This window comes from Aythya fuligula, chromosome 11, assembly GCF_009819795.1.
Source record: "Aythya fuligula isolate bAytFul2 chromosome 11, bAytFul2.pri, whole genome shotgun sequence".
NCBI classification, from domain to species: Eukaryota; Metazoa; Chordata; class Aves; order Anseriformes; family Anatidae; genus Aythya; species Aythya fuligula.
The window spans coordinates 5,952,378-5,977,320 of NC_045569.1; the positions used below are offsets into that span (position 1 = coordinate 5,952,378).

At 38.5% G+C, this 24,943-nt stretch overlaps 1 protein-coding gene across 3 annotated transcripts in view; it reads right to left on the reverse strand.

Moving 5' to 3' along the window:
• The window catches only part of OTUD7A (OTU deubiquitinase 7A), a 113,118-nt gene extending 88,594 nt beyond the window's left edge, over positions 1–24,524 (reverse strand). For all 3 annotated transcript variants that reach the window (XM_032194656.1, XM_032194657.1, XM_032194655.1), the window contains exon 1: positions 24,351–24,524. The gene's annotated coding sequence lies outside the window, so the exon portion shown is untranslated. The remainder of the gene's footprint in view (positions 1–24,350) is intronic.
• Positions 24,525–24,943: the final 419 nt, after the last annotated feature.

Consider the following 24,943-nt stretch of genomic DNA (forward strand, 5'->3'; position numbering starts at 1 on the left):
CTATCACAGCCTAACTAATTCAGCTCTGCTCAGTATCACCCAAACACACCCAACCAGCCAGCTTTGGTGGCTCTTCAGCAGCTAGAACACTGCAACTGATATCATGCTGGAAGCCTTTATGCCCTCAAGTAACTTCTGGAAGACATATTTCAACATCTTAGCTATCCCATTGATTTCCAGGATCTGTCAAGATCTTGGAGGAAAATCTGAAATCCTGAAACACAGGTTAAGTTTAATGATCACAGTACATGGAAGGAGTAATTTAAATTATTTTCCTTTAAATGAGAACTCTACCATGTGCTAAATATTTCTCAAATATGATTGTGAGGAAAAATGTGAGGTCTTTACATCTGATAAACCTTGCACAAATGTAAGGTTCCTCTCCCCACTAAGAATAAGTGGCCTGTGCAGCAAGAAGGCTGTGTAGATGTACACATACAATCATAGAAAGGGAATTAATAAGGAGACTTCTAGCTATTCCAATACCTAAACTGATCCTGTGTTCAAAACCTTGGAAATATACATCACTAGTTATTTCACTCCTCAACAGAAGCCTCTTTTAACTCAATCTCAGGAAGCAAACACATCAAAAAGCTGTTTAACTTTGATATTCCACAAAGCACTGCACTGTGCTACAGCAATTTTCTTTGCCATGTCCTAAGTTTTTTTATTGTTGTTGTTGTTTTTCCTCATTTAGAGAGATTAACTGCCAAAGTATGTTGTGAGTTTGAAGGTCTAAGAGAACACTAAAAAATCTAAAAATCTAAAATTCACAGTAAAATAACTAGAGAAACAAAAATCAAGTTGCTGCCTTGGTGAACCAAGTAATTTATATAGAACCAGTGAGAACTATATTGCCAGTCAGAGGAGTCAAATATTACTGGAAGATAAGCTGGCAAACCAAGTTACCTACATACAGTCCTAAAAGCCTCTTAACCTTTGCTCAATCCAGCAAATTATAAAGGAGACAGATAATCTTCCCGAGATACAGAAAACAAAAGCAAAGTGGAGAAGAAAATGCCAAGTTATATGACATAAGAAATAACACTATTATTTCTTGGAAAACCTCCACCCAAATCCTGGAAAGAGAAATAAATAGAAATATGTCTTGCAACACAACTGCTACTAAATCAACTTAATAAAACAAGCTAATAGCTACGTTTCACTAGGCAGTAAATTGCTAAATTCCTTTCCCCACTGAAGGATTGCATTTTTAAGTTTCCAAAGCTCGGAAGTTTTGCTTTTGTATTAGGTACATCGTCCGCTGACCACAGCTGTAGCTCAGCTTCTGGAGAGCAACAACTGCATGTGCAGATCCAGCAGTGGGAAGCTGCATGCGTTATTTCAACAACAGCTCCTGACCAAAGGCAAACCTTACTGCCAGACAGCAGGAACACTGTGGGAGCAGAACCTCTCCCCCTCTCTCTTCAGGAACTGCAATTTCTAGAGCGTTGCATCAATAGTTATTTGCCTCAGTATTAGAAAAAAACATCTTAGCTCATCAATCACAAACATATTCTCAGACACCCACAGCAAAACCACCCCCAAACACTAGGCAAAATGTATATATACACCAGGAAAAAAAAAATCTGGCAGATGAGCAGTCTTTTTAGCAAAGTAAATCCTTTACAATTATCAGATTTCTATACTATCTTTTGATTTAACTACCCAGTTACATGGATTGCTGTGCAGATACCACACAGAATTTACTGAACTTTCAGTCTCAAACTCCTAGCCTTAACAGTCATGCTGCAATATCATTCCTGTTTGAGTAACAAAATTCATTTAAAGATGAACTAGATAACATAGCAAGCAAGGACTTGCTTTTAAAACCTATGAGATTGTATAATTTACCATCTCCTTTTCTACCATACATTTACATGTCCAGATTAGAAGTATTCATCTCTCATTATTACAAATACATTATACAATTACTGTTGTATGGCAAACTTTCAGAATGCTCCAATACAAAATATCTTAGGTTCATTGTTTTGTATTTGCTTTAAGAGATTTTTCCACTTAGACATCTATCAAATTCAATTCTCACTCTAGCCTACAGAATTTTCAACTGTGAGCCTGAACTATCAGATTTCATCCCCCGTTACATGCAATCTCCTGTATCAAAGTTGACTATTTTTCCAGAAAGACACCTGAAACTCAGCAGTTCTTCCTAAAGTAAAGACACACAAGCAATTCAAAATCTTAAATGTTCTCAGTATTTAAAATTCTTTTAGATTATATGATCAGGCCTCCTGAAAAAGAATGAACTACTCAAATCCAATCTTTATGTATCCACCCAAAATATGAAATTAATAACAAACATACATAGTGACCTTTAGTTGATCTAGTCCTAATCAGCTAGCTACATAATCTATTTATTCTGTTATCTGGACTACAACACAAACAGGATATTCCCTCTGCCACCTAGCAGTTGTAGCCATGCATGGTGTTTCTAATCAGACAAAGTACGTGCTCCTTAAATAAATGGCTAAATCCAAACCATGCAGTTCAGCCTCCTCTGGACTTTCTTAAAGGTAGAAAAGTGAATTATTTCTGCCAGTTAAAAAGAAAATATTAATCGGAATTATGATAAACTAAAAGTTTTGTGAAAGCACAAGCCGAAACTGTCAACAACTCTACTGCTTCTCATACTCCGGAAGAAATGAAAATTATACCACTGATTGGGGGGAAAAAAAAGCTTTTATTCCTCATGAATTTTAATCTTGTTTTTCACTGTGCTACTTCTCTCAGGATTTGGGAAACGCATAGTGCTGGTGTTCATCAGAACATGCCTACAGGCCCACAGGCACGTTCTTACTTAGCTTTCATATTTGCCATACAAGACTGCTGCTTCGTTTTGGGGGCCTTGCCCAGGAGAAGGCTGATGAAACATCACATACTTTTATCTCTGTATTTCTTGCCTTAATGACTATGCAGAGTTGTTGTATGGTCTTTGACATGTACAATAAAAAAAGACTGTATTAGTAACAGAAATTTCTGAGAGAACTGGGACTCCTGAGCTGCTTTTTTATAGCTTCAGGGAGGTGGGGGATGACAGATTTTGCTGACATTTACTCTTGGATAGCATTGAAATGTGAAACTGAAATGGTTCATGAAATGTATGTTGCTTTCTTCACAGTATTGGAAAATAACTCTACTCTCTTCCCAAATTAAACATAAAAATAAAAGAACGCTTCATGATAGCTGCTTTCTGCAAAGCTTATATAAATTGTTTTTAGCCGTCACTGTCTGGCCCAAAGCTTAATTCCACTGAGCTGCTGAGAATAAAAGATGGTGATTAAAGGAATACAGTGCCACTTCAAACACTATTTTTGTCATGTATGAGGAACAATATCATAGATTAGCATCCTAATGTATTTTGGAATTTCAGTATGTGGCTGTGATATACCCCAACCCAGAAATCTGGCTAGTAGACCGTAGTGAGTGACATTGGTCTATAATAGTTAAAGATTACTGGTTTCATATAAAGCTGCATTCATCTGATTTTAACACTGTCCAGCACAGGACATGCTGGATCTGATTTCCAATGCTGAATTGCATTAACAGGTTGAATGTGCAATTGTGCTGAGCTAACAGGTAAAATTCAGTGTATCAAACACTATTTTCCCTTTCAAAACACACACATCTCATTCAGTCTCTTTCCTCTGGACACATGCAGTAACTTCTCCTTTTATTTAAATATGTTTTCTTGATCATGAAAACTGAAAGATTTACTGCATACTGCACCTTTTCCTTCATAATCCAAGCAACTATGGGAATCTATGTTAGCTGCAAACCTAAGCCAATGAGTAATTCTTCCTCACATAATTTCAAAATTTTATCAGCAGTAACACACATTAATATTATATTCCTAACTTTCATCAACCATGTTAGTTTTGATATAAAATTTCTTACACCTTACTTCTGTCAGACTGCTCGGGCTTCTGCCTCAAACTCCCTTCAGTAACATCCAGCTTGACACGTAGCTAATACACTGCTTCAGCGAAAGAGATTTAGCAGTTCAGCGTTACAACTTGGTTGTTCTGTGACTTTAATGGACCTTATACAGTGTCTCCTCAGAACACGTTGCAGAACATTGACCAATTTACTTGTAGCGCTGGGCAATGGTCATCACACAATAAATGTCAGTCACGACTTAGATTTCATAAGCAAGTTCCAAAACTATCTGAATGACTCATTTTGACACACAAAGTATTCAAGATTTTCTGACTTGAAAGAACATTTTATTTGGGAGAGTAACTTTTTTCAAGTTAAAATAATCATAATAAAACTTAAAAAAAAAAATCTCAGAACTAAAAAGAGAATTCTAGTGGGCTTTCAGGTGTACTTAAAATGTCACAGTCATATTTTCAATTTCCTATTTCCCCTATAAGCTTTATGTAATAATCCATTCTATGACTGAAAAATTTGGCAAAGCTAAATGAACAGATCACAATTAGTTTCATCTTCAGCAGCCAGTTGTAAATTTCTGATTATTAGAGAGGGAAATCTCTCCTTTCCTTATCTGATTCAGTTTTCAGTTTTAATAACTGAAACTGCAGCATAGGCATTTTCTGAAGCAAAAGTAGTGAAAAATGAATAAAATAAAGCTTTTAGAGAAGGCCTCAACACAGAGATAAGTGCTATTAATTTCAGTGGGTGGTATGCTTAGAGACATGACAATAATGTAAGCAGGGACAGAGTAAAGCTCTTGGGTTCCAGTCCAAATCTTTCAAACAGAATGCTCTAACGAGAGTCCAAAGTCTAAATTTAGGTGTCTAAAATTAAAACAGACCAACTATCTAAGGGGTCAACCTTCTGTGTCTTCCAGTTAATTTAAGATACAATATGGTTACTCAGTTGTATGAAAAAAACAGATCACTAATAGTTTACTCACATCCCAGTTTTAAGGGCACAGGTTTACCATATGGCCATTTCCTGACCTTCATCAGTTTTCCCCAAAGTTGAAAACTTGGCCTCAGAGACAAAGCTCCCTTTGTTCATAATATTCCTAATATCAAAAACCTTCTTTCAGAAAGAACTGGGCATGTTTATTCAGGTTACTCAAGTTTGAGTCTTAACCTTGGGCAATAACAGAACTGATAAACACATTAAGCAGCTCTTCGCTTTCAGTTTTTATAACAAACAAACAACAACAAAAAAATGACATATCTCCTATCCACTCCTTCATTCCCCCTTTAAGTTCTCTATTAAGTAAAGAATAAGGTAGAACTTCGAGTCAGTGTTAATCTTCCAAACATTCAGTAAACTACAACTGAGAATGACTGGAAGTTGTACAATTGCCACTGTTGGACCATGAAAAGATGGATTAATAGGATGTGGACATCTACAAAACATCCATTTCCAAATGGTTGAAAAGGATTCAATTATAATGCAGCACTACTTTTTTTTTTTTTTTTTTTTTTTTTTAACCCTCCTGTCAGTCTTATGAAAAATCTTTAACAGAACCACAGAATAGAGCGCTTTAACCTGCCTTTAGCCAGAGAGAATACAACAGACTCAGAGACAGATTACATAGATGCCATCCATGATTAGGTGAGAAATCTTTTGAGGACTTCATTTCTATTGCCATTTTGCTACACACTTCCAAACACAATCCACTGGCCCACGTGTGTCCTACCTGCCTGTGGAAGCTGTGGAGCTCCTACTTACCCTGGCTACAGCATCTGACTCTTCAGCTCCAGCTGAGGAGAGACGGGCTGTTAGCATTACATGCTCACACTTCAGTACCTGATGTATCAGTTAAGAAGGTGATTAGCATAATATCGTTTTACAGATATTCTTTATGAGGAAGGAAATGTTTTAATAATAAGAGCTCTTAGATAAGCCAATAACCACATAGCAACTCATCAGGAACCCCAAATTCCCCTTTCCCAACAAGAAACGTCACAGTTTTGTATACGACATTCTTTGTCTTGTAGAAACAACAGCTATCTGTGGCGGTTCAATCACTTCTTGCAGCTGTTAGGGTTTGTTTTTTTCATCCCATGAAACAAAACAAATGAACACATAAACAAAAATGAGAGTTCTGTCATCTGAATTGTCATTCCTTGTTGCTAATGGTCTTCTTACTAAACGTCATGTTCTCCTTTCTAAAAGGATACAAAATTTTCTGCTGTATTAACAAACATTCTGTAACATCGCCTTCTTGCTACTCAAGGAATTTCTTTCCCTCCCAGAAAAATAAAACTAGAGCAAGAACCCTTCTCCTATAAAAGCAACCTCAGCACCCTGTGCTTGTATTATGCAGAGGCCCTTCCTCATCACTTTACAGAAAAAGCAAGAGGTTTTACAAGGTGTGTAGTTATACCACAGTTACTTTCTTTGCCTTTCCATGATGACAGAAAGAAGCTTTTGTTGAAAATGTAAAATTACGGGGCTTGCTTTTCATTAGGGATTTTTGTAATGCACTAAATTATGAAAAAAAGTCTTGAACACATTCATCTCACCATTAGTGAGTAGCTACTGCAAATATATTCTCTCATTTTACGGAAGTAGTCTAGACAAGCTATTACAATATGCCACAGTTTTCAGATTGAACAGCAAATCAATAAAACGTTTTGGTACAGCTCTCACTTTCAGCTGGATGCTGACTTTATTTATTTCTAAGACCATACGTGAATCTTAGGCAAAAAGTCATTAGCACCAAAGAACTTATTAAAAAAGCCCTAGCATTTAGATGCTTCACCACAACCAAGATTCACTATGTACAAATAGCTGCTCAAGTTGCATCTTGCTAACAGTAACAAAAATGTTTATTTAAAATAATAAATGGTCTGTTGGTTGCTTGGCTGACTAGTAATCCACATCAAAAATATCCTATGTAAAAAATGGCTTGACATTTTGGTGAGAAACTAGAAGGTGATTATTGCACTCAGACACCAGAATACTGCAAGTGGTTCTATGCATACATTATGCTGCTGTGCAAACAAACCACAACAGAAATGAAACACCAATGGTATAACATCAGAACAAAACCAAGTGAAATCCAAGCCCACGGTGAAGGGCTTAAGAAGCCCTGCATCAAATCAGTCCCTAAAACCACCTCACCTCCCCAGTCTTCCCTGCCGGGAAGTCAGCTGAGCCAGAAGGAGGCCCTCACCGTGCGCTGCATCGCTGCATTCCCTGCTGCCAGCTTGGGGCAGGACAGACAGCTGGATTAGAGATAAGGGCCCATGGAAAACCTGACGCTGTACACTGGGGGCAGCAAGTTATCCTGTTCTTTATGTACATATGCACACGCAGGTAGGCACTTGTACATATAAACACTCTTGCACGTGTTTTGTTTCTTTCTTTCCTCTCCTAGAGGTGTATAACCATTTTGTAGCCAACATCCCTCTCTGCCCCAAGAAAAGGCTTGCCGTCTGGAGTAAGTGTTTAATTTTTGCATAAAGGGTGATATTCTACTTCTCTAAGGGTTCCTGTCCCCTTTTCTCTAATTGATTAAATTAAAAATAACAAAATATTAGGACATCTCTTTTGGTTCTGCCACAGAAATAGAGCATACTATTCTATGCTAGGAGACGTACCTTCCTGAATTTCCTTTCAGACCAGGCGGTGGAGGTGGATTTGATCAGTACTGCTGTAAGCACACATGTTGTGACTATTGCTTTAGTTTCAGCCAGCAGCACGGTTCTTGCAGTTAGTTGAAGAGTTCTCAATAAAATTTGATAGTCAGAAGCAGAAAGGATGCTAACCCGACAGAAGAAACTGCCACACTCCATACTGTTGTCTCTTGGGAACACTAGAGGTGGACAAAATTACTGCTTCAAATAAATCAGAAGAAACAAAAACTGCAAAACAGTGCAAGGAAAGACCAAGAGATGAATATCTGCTCCTTGAAGAGCCTATGGCATGAGAAAATGAAGAAGTTTCCTCATCTCTGAAGCTGTTACTCATATTCTAAATGTTTTCTTCCCTACATACCCTGAACTGCAGAAATAATAACCAGAGAAAGCAATGTTTTGTTTCTGCTAAGTTAATAAACCCATTAATATTTACTTCAAATATGCAAGCATTTTAACCATAGAAAAAAGTCTGAGTGCTAACAGAGAGATGTGTGACAAATGCTTTTGGACCTTGAACCCCCAGTTAGAGTAATGCCTTCTGTTTCTGTAGTCAGTTAGCTCCAGATGTGAGGCAACAGCCAGCTGTTGACTCTTCCCCACTGCAGCAATGGGACACCCTCATATTAACCACCTAGAAAGCACCAAAGAAATGGTCATCAACAGAAAGTTAGACAAAATGCTTAAAATAAATCCATATTCATAATGAAAACAAAGACATTTTCATGCTAATATTAGTCCACCCTCCTTTTAAAAATTTCACCTGTATGTTAATACACAACTAATCACACAGAAGACACCCTTATTGATTAAAGGACTGTACAGACATGATTTTTTTTTTTTTTTGTGCGCAGTATTGCAGCTTGTGAAAGTTCTCACATTATGTACGACCTCCAAATAGTGTAAACCCTGAAATTGTCACAAGATGTAAACTGGCAGTCAAACGCCGTCCCTCCCATTTCAGCACCAACTCATATTTAGATTCCTCCTCTGCAGAGTAATCTTATAAATTCAGTTCCTTTAAGAAAGGCACAGAAGATAGGTATCTGTTACCGAAGATCAGCGAGTACAAGGTAAACAAAGGTTTTCCTAATGACACCAAAACCAGCTTTCAGCATAAGTACATTAGTTATCATAAGCAAATGAATAGCTTAAACTGCAATTGCTAGCAAGCAGCATGTAACCGGGTCTGTGTTTTCATCTTTGGCTGAATGTCCAAAAGTGAACTTTCAAACTTCAACCAGAAACCTGGTACTTGCTGCAATCAATCTGTAGAGGTTGGCTGTAAATTTTGAAAATACCTGGAATAAACAGAATTGGCACATTACAAGTCCTTCAATAAATGCAGAGACAGAATCTGCAATAAAAGACTGATCACACCTTATGTTTCTGCACACTATTCAGATTAGGAAAAATAGGAGTTTGGATGCCAGAAAGAAGTGTTTTCAAAAAGTAGAAACAGAAAGAAAAAAAAAAAGGAGGGGGGGAGCTGCTAGGAGAGAAGAAGGCAAAAGATCCTGGAGAGGAGGCCCTGAAAGCAAGGGAAAATCCTAGCTATCATATCATAGATGCATGGAGGTCAGTGCATGCCAGGGGATGCCCAGGCCATGATGCCAAGACTGGTAACTACGAGGAGCTGCGGAACACAAAACAATGTGACTTTCTACCCTTCCTGAAGCTGCTGTGATCTCTCTGGTGGGAACAGAAGTCAAGACCTAGTAAATATAGTGCTGGCAGCAGAGTAGCTCAGTGAGTATGCAAAATGAATCAAGTATGGCAAAAGCTCAAGCCTCGTTGGTTCTTAAATAAACCTCAGGATACAGTTCCACTAGAGGCCATTTTTTGCTGTTTCACCTGTGAGAGCTGAATTAATTTCCTGCGTGTTCTCCTCCACATGCTGTCATCTACCTTACGAAGAGTTATCACCAATTTACAAAGTTTAAGCATGCTTTATTCATTATTTAACATAAAAACTAAGAAGAAAAAAAAAATCACACCTCAAAAAGATAGAAAACATTTATACAATTAAACTTCCTTTGTAACTGCAGGTCTCAAATAACTAGGGTTAAAATCATAAAAATGTTTTATTAGAAAACAGAAAAGATTCTTTCAGGAAAAAAAAAAATCATTTCATCCTGCTAGCTGCTACCTCATGGAAAAATACAGTCAACTCAAGTTGAAAATGAAACACTAATCTACAGTCCAAGTTCATAACAATAAAAAAGGTTCTGAATCCATGGAAGAGTAGCAAAAATTATTATTTTACTTCACAATTCCTATTTTATGTATCATGAAAGGAAGCAGGCAGAAGTATAAAAGGTTGGGCAAAAAAGAGCATTTTAGTCTCTTGGGAGTTCATTTTATGCTGTAATTGGTGAAAAGCCTCCCTAAAAAGGTTATAAATGCCATATTAATTTCATTAGGAAAGCTCCCATGGCATATTAATTTAGTTTCTGACACCGTTACTGCATCTTTTCAGATACGTGAAATCTTAGGAGGCAATTACCATGTAACAAATATATATATGTATATATATAACAAATAACAGTAAAGATCTGAGAAAGGCAACTATTTTAAACAGGTTGGCGATAATTCAGCTTGGAAGTATGCATGTTTATTAATACACTAACGCTCTTTTTTCATTAACAACACACTGACACAGCAAGAGATAGCAGGCTATGCTATTGAAATTATGTTATCCTCGAGGCCTTTGTATTTGCAAAGATTGCATGAGGAACTCTCAGAAGATTAATGACCTACTCCTTTATTTAAGGCAGATACTCATCTTTAGTGATTACATATAAACTCTGAAGCCAAGCATGAAATTTAACAACCGTCTTATCTTACGATGCTAAGACGGACTTTTTTTTTTTCCAAACACTTGCTACACTCAACACCGGAGGTAATTCTAGACACATAAAATAGTTTAAATGCCAATTTGTCAATTAGCATTAGCAGCTTCCTCATCCTGGCCTTCATTCTGTAATCAGACTTGCAGGCCTCTGAAGCTACCTGTGGTCTCATTAGTTAGAAGAAGCCAACAGGAGCTTTCTTTCATATGATAAATTTATGACATATATCTGTCAAAATAAACATTTAGATACTTGCAAATCTCTCACACTATTATCAAGTTTACAAATAGAGCATGTATTCTTTACTGCTACAGCTTTTCATGAATTCTAAAGCCTGCATACACTTAGCTGTTAATTGAGATGTCCTGAGCACAGCTATCATACAAAAACAATTATTTTGACCAAGTTTCAAACACATGCCATTCGTTCAGCCTCACTTAGTCATAAAAAAGGGAATAAAATAGAGAGCTTCTTTAAACCACAAAGATGCAACCTGTACAACACTGCTACTTTGTATTCATCCATGATACTCATCTAAGTAATGAATTAAGAATCTACAAATCAGGATCAAGTATATTGCTGACAGAGGGTGTTATAGTTCAACTAGACCTAGATGGTTTTTAAGTAGCAACTCCACCACCAAATTCTATAGCTAAGGACTTGCAGCCTAAGCATCCCTTCGTCAAAAAACAAAAACAAAAACACTCCACTGCAGCCAACAACAGATGCAAAGTCTCTGAAGAATGTACCCATTAATACCTAGAAGCTATATTATGGAATTAAAAAAAAAAAAAATGTTTTAAGGACATTCAGCCCTATTCCTGCTACTCCTGTGAACACTAACACACATTTTATTCTTTTATTCTTTGGGCAACTTCATTTAATATTGAGAGGTACGAAGCAAATATTTCAGATTTTTTTTTTGTTTGGTGCCTGATAGTTATTCACAAATAAGTGTAACCCTGTGACAAGCAAGAATAGTGTTCATCAGCCAACAAACATTGATAATTGTTCTACATTATTTTAGATCCACAGCAGCAAGAATGAAGTGTAACTGGTTGCCAATCAAGTATGTGTTCTGCAATGATTTTGAGGAAAATAAATAATTGAAAAGGGCATTGCTTTAGTACAGAAGGGAAGCTGGAAACAAATGTACAAAGCAAGATAGTTGTCACTAAAACAAAATAATTTTAAACCCATAAAAGTGTGCACACAGAAAAGAAAGGCATTCAATATTTCTGAGTACACGGGACTCTTAGTTAACCGTGGATGAAAATACAGCATGAAAGGTAGCTTCCTTCCATTGGATTTTCTTCTGCACAAAGTTAAAAGCAGAAACACTGCCAAATCACGTATGACCAAGTAGCCCTCTCCGACTAGGAACCTAGCAAACTGACCAGTATTCGTAAACGTTGATCGTTCTTATTGAAGCGTAATTATTATTGAATCACATACTGTTTATTTTAGGTTAAAAATTCAATTTATCATGACCATGTTTCAATCTAATCTGGTTTAAAAAAAAAAAAAAAAAAGGATAAAATTGCCTGCTTTTCAGGTTACCATCTGAGGTGACAAGAAGCACTGCCTTGCAACTTATGAACTGTCTCCAAAAATATTGTATTTCTTAACAGCAGTGTTTGCTCAAATGCTCTAAAATCAACAAACTTTTCTCACATATACGATTGCTATTGGTACAGAAAAAAAAAAAAAAAAAGCAGTAGAAGGAACACCTCAGAGACATGACATTATGAAACGTATTTGCCATGGCTTAGGAAGGACTATACAACTGCAAGTTTGGTTTTAAATAGACATGTCTAAGGGCTAGGAAACTGCTGATTTTCACAAAGTAAGGAAGAACACAGAGGATGAGGGTTTAGGGCTGAACTTCAGATTCACTTTTTTTCAAGTATAGGACCAGTTTTTGAATTGGAGTTTCACAGTTTAACTATTAATGAAGTTACGATTTTACATGGTGGTTTAATCATCAAAATGAGAAAAAAGCTTTTAAAAATCCCTTCACATGACCTTGAAGCCTAAATCCCATTCTAAGAAGTTATGTGGTTTTTACTGATATTAAAAATAATTCATTGTAGTCTCCTTCTCCCTCAAAAAAAAAAACCACCACTAGAATCATTTCAAGTATTGCCACACAAGACTTAAATGTTCTGCTGCAAAAACACTAATCAAAGATATACCAACCACTGTACACTTAAAGCACCGGTCTTTGTTACATTTGATGATCTTTATCAAATCCTGTGATATCTATGTATGTAAGAAGATACAGTCATGAAGAATTCATTCGTGAACTACGAGTAATATATCTATAAAAGAAATATGCTTATTCTTAACTATAATATGTTTCCTGTAAAACTGTGAAATCCTGCTACTAACTTCTGTAAATACAAGAAACCTTCATCTTATTTAACATGCACTATATGCAGTGACCCAATTTAACAGTGCAAGGCTTGAAGAAAAGAAGAGCTGTTAGATCTACAAATATATAACATCACTTCATTCCAGCCAAACAAGCAGGGGGAACATGCAGAAGCAACACAGAAGGAACACTGCATCTTATTAGCAGCTCTCTGCATCCGGTTATTTTATTAAACAGATGATAGGCTTTTAATTCCTGAGCAGCCAGAACACAACAACAACAACAACAAAAAACAAAACAACAACATATTTCTGGCAAACTACTGCAGGATTGGCAAAAGAGATTTCAAAAAGCTTCCTCAATGTTTTGAAAATGGCCTGAGCCAAAAAAAAAGTTTTATGAGTACTTTTTCTGTAACAGGACAGGGTTCATATGACCAACAAATACACCATCCCTATGTAAAACTGTATGAGGTTAAAAGCCTTCTAGAGGTTTTCAAATAATTATTTTCGCTATTCATCAGTAACTCATTCTTTCACAGCACGTGCCTGTAAATCTTCAGCTACTTTTTCAACAACCTCTTTCCTCTCTATCAAAAAGACAAGAAGCCCCTTATACCTATATACATGCATACAGTTCCATATAGAGAGCTATTGCATTTCGTTGGCTTTGTACCTTAAGCTGGAAAATCACATAAAGGTCATATTTTGCATAAACATCTGTATAGAAAGTTAAGACCTGCTTTGGTGTTTTACCTTCACAGCAAACCCCGATCTTCCTGCTGTATTTAAAGAAAAAATGGAACAGATGGTGTAGGGTGCTCAATATCTCAATTTATACAATTATAATTAACACCACATTAAATTTTTCATGGTAGGATGATATAACCACAAGCTACCAAAATTAGAGTTTCATTTATTAGAGATTTTTTCTCCTAGATCTCCAGATTTTACTGTACAGCATTGAAACAGCTGCAAAATAACCTCCTCTTAAGACTCTGGAATATACTGCATAGTACTGGTAGGGTACAAGTTCTAAAGAAACTTCATTTTTTTCTCACACTAAATATATGCTCCACATACACACCCAACAAAGGTATGGTTTGGGGATAACACAATGCCAGTAAATCACATCTATAAGGCAAACCACAATTCTATTTTGTCCCACTTTAAAAGTGAGTACATTGACATAGCATTGTTTCAAGCAGTGCAAAATAGATTTTCTCTATATATACATCACTCATGGCAAGTGTCTTAAAACATCCAGGACTTAATCTAAAGCTTCCTGACAGCAACAGATTTTTTTTTTTTCTTCTGCTAGATGCAAACAGAGTAACAGTACTAGTAGTGAACTAAATCCACTTGTTGGCCATTCGCTGCCTCAGCATTTCAACTCAGAATGTGTTTTCCTGGCACAACTATTCCCTCTGAGGTCACCCTCTGCCAAAGAGACTCAGCACTCCACAACTGAGAGGTTATTTTTTGACATTATACTACAAAAGGTCTGGGGGAAGCAAGTTGTTTGTTTCCTTATTTTAAAGCTCCAGACCTTTCTTCCACCTCTCCTCAAGGACTCTGGCAGCTTGACTCTCAGTGACCAGCTACAACCCCCAGTAATTTAAGTTTTAGGCACAATCTTTTCCACCTTCACCACAAAGTCTGATTTGTACAGGGAAACAGCTCATAGAACACATATATAAACAGAATCTTCATGCTGTTTTGTGTGTTAATGTATCTCCTGTACAATAATAATTGGAGTAAAAACAGCCATAGAGTCATTTCTACTGACCATGACGTACAGCGCGCAGAACAAAATTGTGTGCTCTTCAAAACTTTTCCTCACAGAAGTAAAGCATCTTTTTAGGGAGGGAAATCTTATTATGAAATCCAAAGAGTATTCCATTTCTTCCTTCAGTCTGTAAACGTGCATTTCATGACAGCCGATTGGCTTCACAGACGTCTTCTCTCATGAGAACATATCCCTCTGTTTGTAATGGATTGGAGAGTATTGTATATTAAGTGAGAGATGTGCAGACTGAAAGCTAACTGCTGAAGGAACCATTTCTCCCATTTTCATGTAAAGTATAGTTTAAGAGACAAAACTGGAAGAAGGGAAATGCTAATGGCCCTGTTCTCAAATTCTGTATCAAAGAAAGTGAAGCGATTATCAGCTAGATAAAATCATCTCATCAGCTACAGACACTTACAACTGAGATGCTCAGGCACAAGGATTCATTCCCTTGGTAGCAAAAGCCAATGATTTATATTTCCATGTTAATTGAGGTCTACACTTCACTAGTGCTCATAATAACTTATCTCAACCACCTGATTTGCTCTAGCACTGAGGGAGGGCAGCCAAGCTAGCAATCTTCAGCTGGATGCACATTCATCAGGCTTCCCCGTATGACTACATATTGCTTATCTGCTGAAACGAGCATATCATCTTTTTGCGGTCACAGGGCTACCAGGCCTGCAGATAAGCAATGCATCATATCAGCAAGGCACACGTGCCAGTAACTCACTGCCTTCAGAAAACACAAGGACAGCTTGCTTTAAAGAAGATTCCTCCATGTGCAGCGAGTAAGGAACAGTTTGTGCCATGTGTTTATAATCACAGACAGAGCAAGTTCAAACAGACTTGGACCCCATTGCAAAGCTATTGTCAGTTCTCCCAGGCGTAAGTCCTGAGGTGCAATTCCCAAACCACTCCTAGCCGCTGGTTGACCCCTCCTCCTTTGCCAACTACACATATTCTCCCTTGGAAGGTTAAAGAAACTGAGCAAAGTACTTGGGGATGGATTAGGCAATAGAAAAAGGCTATCTCCCTTTACAAAGATGATGTAGCCCAGAGAGAGACAACATAATAATGCTTCTTGTTTCAAACATGGCTCTAGGCTTTATGGTGCTACTCTGTCTTCTGCTCATGCTTTCATGTGTCCGAAGAAATCCCGAACAATACAGAATGAAAAAACTGTAAATTGCGTTGCCCAGGAAGTATTACAGACTTCTACAAGAAGAACTTCCCTTACTGAAAGACAAGGAGGAACGGTTTAAATTTCATAGAACATGTTTTTTCCCAGCCCTTAACTTGTTCCTTATTCTTGCCAAAAATAGGCATCCTTCTATTAATCCTGACTAAATTCCGCTTTGAGTATTTATGCCTATGCACTAATGTCTATCTATCTTTGCATTTCCTGCCTCAAACCGTAATACAATCCTTATGCTCAGTTTGGCATCTCAGGGCAGAGATACAAACACGATTAAACATAGAAGAATAAGACAGAAAAAGACAATCGGTAAAGTATGTCTGGAGTCTCCTGGATTAAGAGGATTTTATTTATATAAGACCAAACAACTTTTCCTATCTTATTTCAAACTCTGCCTCCAAATATTTAGCAATGAACAGGAAAGAGAAACTCTAGCATAGCACAAGCATGCATGAGAACTTCAATTATGAACAGAGAGATGTGAGGTTTGTATAGCTGAGGTGCTAGCATATTGCATCCATATACTGAAGCCTGGAGGAACCAACTGTCAATTGCTCAGGAACACACAGCTTCTAAAGGACCTGTCATTTCAAGTGATCCTCATTCAGTAAAAGTCATCCAGAAAAACATGGCCCAAAAATTCATTCCTTCATTCCGCTCTTTCAATACAAAAGAGACATCATATAAAGCAACATATCAGAATATCTTACTCCCCCTTCCCCCTCCAGGGACATCAAAATTTTACATAAGGGGCTGTGAGAATAACTCATAGGACTTGGAATCCTTGTGGCACACTGTCACTCAGACATTGAGCTTCCCCTAAATGACTTGGCATTGGTGTGATCTCCCATCATTTTGTTGCAAGTCTTGCTTTTTAAAATTATTGAAAAGTCAAAAATGAAACACTTATGGAGAAAAATCAGATATGATAAAGCATCTCAGCTGTTATTTATTTAAATTCCCAGTTTTCTAGTTAACCTCACAATCTGTCAAATTAAGACTCAGCTGGTCAATGACTGGGCATCCCAGTACTCATGATTCATGAAAAGCTTGCAACTTTTCAATGTCTTTTTTTTTTTTTTTTTTTAAAGCATCAACTTAAACTGCATATACTTTATCCATGTGAATTTATTTAACATTATCCTCATGGCCTCTGCTGAAGGACCACTACGTTATATATTACTTCTCTTAATTTGTGCTGAAGGGAAGTCCCTCTCCAGCTCTTTACTCAGCTGTACTTGTAGAACTGATGAGTGTACAATTTTGCTTGAATCTTTTCCACATGTTAACTTCATCTACATGTTGCATATTCTGACATTAACCATGTTGGAATTACATACATCTGCCTTTCCTTTATACTCTACCTGTCCTTTAATTCATCTGTATTTTTCCTGAGACAAAGATGTAATGAGTAATTTAGAGAGATACGGGAGGTGATTTCATTGTTTTATGCTTAATTACAGTTTGCCAAATCAATGCTCTCTTCACAGTAAAATCTTCTCCTCTTATTACCACAATGTTATTTAATACACCTTTATGTCCTCGTTTTCCCACATATTGACAAGGTAACAGCTCCAAAACCTAATACAGAAACTACTGGAATATTAAATACTCTCAGATGAGAGACAGGCAAGTTTCTGGTAAGCAGTGGTAAATCTGACAGTAAGTATTCCTGACCTTTCTACTTCCAACACTTCAGTCTGGATTCTGCTCTCACATAAGCATGTTATTCTGATTAGAGCACATGTGCTGTCTTACCTGTATCTAAGCACAACATTTGATAGCCTGCATTCCTTTCTACAGCTTGCCACTTACTACAGAGTGAATCTAACTAATCAGCTTGAGTTTACCACCATCAAGTATCCTCTAAACTGATCTGAGTGCTGACAGGGAAAACTATTTAACACATGACAGAAGCTCCTTGGCAGCACCTTAGAAACTCTGAAGGCAATATAAGCGTTTTCACAGAAGCTTAATGAGTATGTCTCACTAGATATATATCTGGCATCACTGCCTCCTGTCCTTGTTTAGAAATTTCCAATAGCATATAAGCACCTGATATAGTCACTCACGGGTAAGAGAGAAATGACTCATTCCAACCAAGAAACAGAATAACCCAAGCCAGGGACTGCTTCTGGTACTTTGTTTCTTGTAATAGACCTCAAAAGAGAAGGAAAAAGATGGTCAAGTAAAGATATTGTCCACTCTATGTTTTTACTTGGCATTCTTGTATTTAATACAAAGATAAACATAGAGTAAACATGTTATTAATTGATAGCTGGATGAGGCTTCCAAACTACATCTATAATTAAGAAATGGCTAATCATTCATCTCAAATTTTCTTACCATGTATGTGACTTAAAGCAAAAGATATGTCTTACATTTTAGAAATTATCTCACTGGAAGACTGAGATTGTACACAGCAGCACCTTTTGGCAAGTGGCAACTCAAAATTAGCACTTACCAGCAACCTTCCCTGCCTTGTTAAGCAGTTCTGAAAGATAGACAAAGTTTCTGTAGTCTTGGGCCTTGATGTATGCTAATCAGGACAATTTCTAAGTTCTGGGCCTTCCAGAGTAGCTTCCTATGACATCCTGAAATAAGATGAAGTTCATGATTTGCATAGTTCAAGATAGAAAAAACCCTTTACAATGTCACGTTCCAAAATTAAAGCTCTGTCGTTACTGTACTTGTAGCGCTACCATTCTTTGCTGAAAGAGTGTTTTTGAAGAAAATGATATGTACTGTACTGTTTAGAAAGTAATTACAGTAATAGAGAGTACAGTGACTTAAAAACAAAAATCAGTACTGCAAGAAAGGTTTCTACTCCAATGTCCTTGTTCCTGAGACTAGAAGGAGATGGTGGAATGACTGAATTGTCAGTCACTCATGCATTCAATATTTAGACAGGACCAATACAATAACCTTAGCCTGGTTTGCCATGTAACACAGAGCAAAGGAATTCATTCAATAATTTGCTCATCAGGAATATAAACAGCAGCAGAATTCCTGTTAAGATGCTGAAAAATAAAAGGCAGAAAAATGGAGATTTTTTTCATTCAGACTTCCTAATAGGCAATGATTATTTTACCAGTTTCTATGGTACTATCACCATGGCAGCTAGCCATTTTAATCAAAGGCATTAGAACATGTTTCTGATAACATCATAGCAATGGCTTAGAAATATATTGCATCTCCTGGCCATATGCAGCAGCAACAACTTTGTAAATTTCCATATGACAGAGGTCACTGAAGGCATCAGCAGTCATCAGGATTAGAAATGTGATATTTCAAGCATCTAATAATGAACAAGTTCTCAGTGTTCCTTTCTCTAATTCTAAAAACAATATTGGAAGTATAACCATTGTGACAGAAATGAGAATCAAAATTAATTCTTTCTCAGCTAGCTCACTTTCTACATGGGCTTTGTCCTTTCTTTGATTAACTAGTCAATACATATGATTACTCAGTAGATCCCAAGAGAATGCAAAAATGAAAAAAATTTACCACAGAGCACTGAGTAACTGCGAAATACTGACAGATAAAAATAGCTACTTTACTCTTGCATTAAAAAAAAAAAAATAAAAATCATATGCTGTTCTTTGTACAGGTTAGATGATATTAAAATGGTATCAAATCACTGCATACAAGATTGAAATCATGATCCAAGAGCATAACTCAGTGTTCTAACTGATGAAACTCTAAACTTACAATGGGAAATTTAATTAATGATATATTCAGTAAAATTAGCATTTGGCTGATATAATCATTCTGGTGAAAAAGAGAGGAAGCATTCAAAAATACTTTCAACAATAGAATTCTTCGTTTTCTACCTTAAATAATCAGTGCTGCACTTCAACATTTTAATGCAACTTTTCACCAGTTTCTTACAAGTACAGGACAACAACAGTGAGTAATGATTTTAGGATTCCGCTTCAAACTATCAAACAATTTAAATTTAGAAAGAGGAATGGACATCCTTGTACATATTCTGTAAAGCAACAAAAATAAGCAATGTATATATATGTAATCTTGTTCTGAAAGCTGACTGTATCCAAAAGGTCTGAGCCAAAGACATTACATTTAAAAATGACTAATTCTAAAACCAAGATATAATGCAGAAAGACTTGACTCTTATGAAGTACAAGCTAAAGGAAAGCAAATTTACATCAACATTTAATGCTGTACTCAACAATGTAGGCTGAAAGCAAACCTCAGCACTAAATACTAAACTATACTAAATACTAAACAGGACAATAAGCTGTCTAAAATACAGGGTTGGGCCAAACACGGAGAAAAAAAATAGTTTGAGGATAAAAAGCCAAGTGACCCTTTCCTAATTTCACCAGAATGAAACGACATGTGCAGAGTTGATATTTGACACTTCAATTATTCACATAGATGTACAGAAATTCACATAAGGAGACTGAATATTCTGCCAGCTAGGGCTGGAAAATAAAATTGTCCTTTATGAAACAAATAACAACCCACCACTTCTCCTATAAATTATATGAGAATTTTTCAAACTATCTTAAAGTTATTTTCTTGTCCTGAGGTTTCTTTTTCAAACTAAAAATGTATTTCAAAATGCTGAGGAAACTCTAAAATATTAAATGAATTTATAAACCCTTTAATTATAGCTAACAAGCATGTCCAACAAAGAATTATGTTACTGACTTCAAAAATAGACCTTGTTTATAGAACAATTGAAAAGACCGAATTGACACTATTTAGACATAAAACTGGGGTCTATAAAGTTTATAAGCTGAATTAAATATTCAACAATCTCTCTACTTCAAGCCTAAAGCTTTCCCAAGAGTCCATCCAAGAGATATTTAATAAGATAAGTACAGTAATGTCAATAACGTTTTGCAGCAAAACAATACAGCACAGAACTATGACTAAAAATCACTGGTATAAACACGTCCTAAAATAGACAGCATTGACCTCAAATAAAGGAAGAGCAAAACTCCAAAGTAAACTGAGAAAAAGACTTGAAATTAATCACAATTAGCTTTGTCTTTTCAAACTACCTCATCAAAAATACTCATTACACATTCAATCATGCTTCAAGAACAATGGAAAACAGAACTAACTGTACATCAAATCTCCTGTATCTCCAGGCCCTCCATGATCATCAATTTTCCTGTATTATTCCCTTGAGTCAGTATTTGGGAAAGGACAGCAAAATAAAAAGAAAATATGAAACAGAAAATATTTGATGGTGAAGTAGTGGTATTGTTACACTTACATGCACATACTAATTAATCTGCCTTTATAATAAAAAATTTAATTACTAGCAAGGAACTGCAAACAGTGCTGCCATCTTAACTGGGGACAACTTCCTCAGTTGTGTCACGCACTGTCTTTGCAAACCACGATAAAAAAAATACAAAAAGGTGCAGGTGGAACATCCATGCAACTTTATATCCCGCTTGAATGGGTAACTTCTACTTTTACATACAAGGCTCTACTGCTGAATTCTCAGATCACCTAGCCAGCCAGGTTAATCTCAAAGGTTTTGTCTATTGGGAAACACTGGTTAATTTGTTTCGGAAGGTCTGCATACCATTTACCTCTATGCTTGGTACAAACTCCATGAATGCATTTGTGTGCCTGTGCAGTGCATACTGGGGACACAGCAACAATAAATGAACTAGTAGACTAAAAGAATTTCAAGAAAAACCTTTTCCATTTCTTTCAGTCTTTAAATTAACGGCAGTTGCACTGGACATCTTAAGGGATTGCCACTTCCTTAATTATTTTATTTTATTTTTTGCTTAATATGAGTCCGAAGATATTTTATAAAATTCAAGTCAAAAGAAGATTCAGATTTCATGATGGTTTTGGGAAGGTAGAGTATATTAAGCTGAAGGAGACTTCATTGAATACAGTAAGATCTGAGGTCTAGATTACCTGGTAATAAATATTCTGCAAATTTTGTTAGTCCTTTCCCTCCTCCAACTCCGACTTTCCGCTCCAGCAATACTTAACTATGTGGGACTATCTTGCCAGAGCTGTTTTCTTCCTCCAAAAGCCGCAGAAGTTAGTGTCTCTTAAGGGAATAATGATATACATATTTTAAAATTATTACGTGTCTATGATGAAAACAAAATTTAAAATGTAGTAAAATATTATTTATTTTCCCCAACACAGACATGAAATCAAAGGACTCATATAAGACTCTTAAAGATGAAGACGTCACAGTGATTACATTTAAAACATAAAGTTTTAAACTATAATTTGATATTGTACGTATAGTCTTTTGGATAAGTAAAACATAGATTCTCTATTTTTTCTAGCAAGTACACGCAGGGCAATGATTAGCACAATGGTTGCATTGGTAAGATCTGAGTCAACATTCATATACCTGCCCACATACAGCTCTGCAAAAATCCTGACCTAGAGACCCATTCACCGAAAGTCTCTTTAGTCCCTGGCCTTTTTGCTCATTCTGCCAATGTGACTACACAGGACATCTGCCAGGGGCAAGGAAAGACGGAGAGGTAGGCTTACTAAGTACCTGCCCCACCTGCTCATTCCACACTTACTTGAAGCCTACAACATCAGCTGTTATCACCCTTATTTGAATTTATACAGGGAAATCAAGACCAAAATCTTCTAGATCCCATCTGCAAAAAAAATTACCCTTTTCAAGAATTGTTACTACATTGATTAATCATATTTTAAGTATATATACACATATGCACATATATATAAATGAAGTTACTAATCTATTATACATGATCCTTAAACAGCCTCAAACACTATATGTTATTTTATATATGAATTAAGCTGTCCTGAGAAGCTTCTTGTCAACTAGAAACATAAAAATATAGTGTCACAAAAGAACAAGATTCACAAAAAAAAAAAAAAAATCTATTCCGTGTCATGTCATCGTTGTTAATCTGTGCATTTTCATTTGGGTGCTATACTCCACACCACAACTGATGTTACAGCCTTATCAAAAGGCTATGGGTTATAGGATATAACAGAAGGCATCCCAAAGCAAGGCAGGTGTCAATATTCAGCTATACTTCACGCTCAAGTGGGAAAACTCCAGCGTGCCCTTGTGAGAGAAGCACATACACACCTGGGCAAAAGCTGGCCTTCATCCACAGGAGAAGGGAGTCCATTTAGACAACTCACATCAACAGCAGGAAATGGAGATGGATCCAGCCTCAACAGCTATCACGCTCATTATAACAACAGATTATAAAAACAAAACAGTATTTTTCCTACCAAGAGTATTTTCAATTCCAGACGCTCAATATAATTTCCTTTAAATCTGTGCCATAGTAACCTTTCCTAAAGTCAATGTCATCTGTAAGGACTGAGTTAAAATAAAATGTGGGCCAAATTTATCAGACATTAGTTTCCTTTGGATACAGACTTTAAAACACTGTTTCATCTTGTGTGTGATTTGAGCTGTGTATGTTGCGTCCAGCAGCATATTTTCAACCATTGCAGTGCAAAATACTTGCCCTGACCATCTGTTTCAAGAATTTGTCTGATATGGTGAAGGTCAAACTAAAAGCGTGAAAGGTTTCTTTCTGTTCACATCCAGATTTGTTTCTACATGCTAGACATTGTAACACTGACCAGGCCTGAGGAGAGAAGCCTCAGGAGTTTGTTAAAATACAACACCGTTAGCGTTGGCCAACGTAAAGGCGCATTTAAGGGACAACAGGAGACATAATTTCCCTCTTGCAGCGTGGATCTGTGTACGTCCACGTAGCCGCGAGCATTGTGGTGTGTGCATGGCAGTGACCAGCAGCGGGGAACTTACTGTAACAGAACTACAGCAGAAGTCGTCAACAATTTATTCTTTTATTTTCAGCACCGGCTCACGAGGGGTTCTGCACCGTTATTTCAGCTGGATAATAACGAGCTCCAGAAAGAGCTCAGAACAGGCGTGTTCCTACAACCTCCAGGGTGAGCGTAGGGGTAGACAGCTTTCAGAATGTAGCTTATGTAAGGTCGCGTGCCTCGCTGCGTTATGGTCGCTGTGCACATTGTCTCACCGCACCGTGTCACGCCCCGCAACTCCCCGGCACCGGCACCGGCCCAGACCCCCACAGATACCCCCCGGAGCTGCACCCCTCAGGGCAGCACCCGCACCACCGCCCCTCCAGCACCTCCCCGCCGCAGCCCGAGCCCCCAGAGCCCTGAGGGGAGGCTGAGGAGCCGACGCCTCCTGCCCGAGCGGGACCGGCCCGGCCGGGGGCTCCTGTGCCGAGATGAAGCCGCGGATGCAGAAGCGGAGCCGGGGCGAGAGCCTGCAATGCAGACAGCCTTCCCCGAGCCCGGCGGCGAGCTGGGGGGGCCGGGGCGGGGGCCGGGCCGGCAGCGCTGCCCGCCTCCCCCCTCCCCGCCCCAAGCCCGGCTTTGCCCTTAGCCGAGGGCACGCAGCGGCATCTCCTGCGGCCGGGGCGAGGCAAGGGCAGCGCTGCGGGCCGGGCCGGGCACACCTGGGCCACCTGCCGCTGCACCGCACCGCGGAGCGGAGGAGGAGGAGGAGGGCGAGGAGGGAGAAGCAAAGCCGCCCTTACCTGCCGCCGCTCCTCCCGCAAGCCCTGGCTAACCCAGCTCCATCTTCCTCCGGCCGGGGCGGCGGTGGGCGGAGGGGAGGGGGGGGGGGGGGATCTCCCAGCCGCTGCCGTCCCCCAGCTGCTGCCTTCCGTCAGCGCTGTCCCCCCGCCCGCGCTGCCCGGCGGAGCGGCCGCCCCTCGGCCGGCCCGCAGTGAGGCGGGGGGAGGCTGGGGGCGGGCCGCCGGAGCCGCCTCCTCCCATGCGGTGCCCGGCCGCAGGGCCCGCCCCGGCCCGCCCCAGCACGGCGCTGCGGCCTCGCCGCGACACCGGGGAAGGGGGAACGAGGGGCAAGGAGGGGCCCGGAGGGGCTCCGGGCTGTCCCCGGGCTGCGTTGGGCCCGGCGGCCGCGCTCCCGTGCCCTGTGCCGCGATGCTTCGCGTGGTTGCTGGAGGGATGGCGGCGGAGTTCACTTCAGCCTGCGGTGACTTCTCCCAGAGCCTGGTTGCTGCTCCTCCCCGGTGTCCGCAGGTGTACCCCACCTCACTCAGCTAGAGCTGCCAGCCCCGCACCAGCGCGGTCTTGCACTTCTACTGGAGATGAAAAGGGAAGAGGA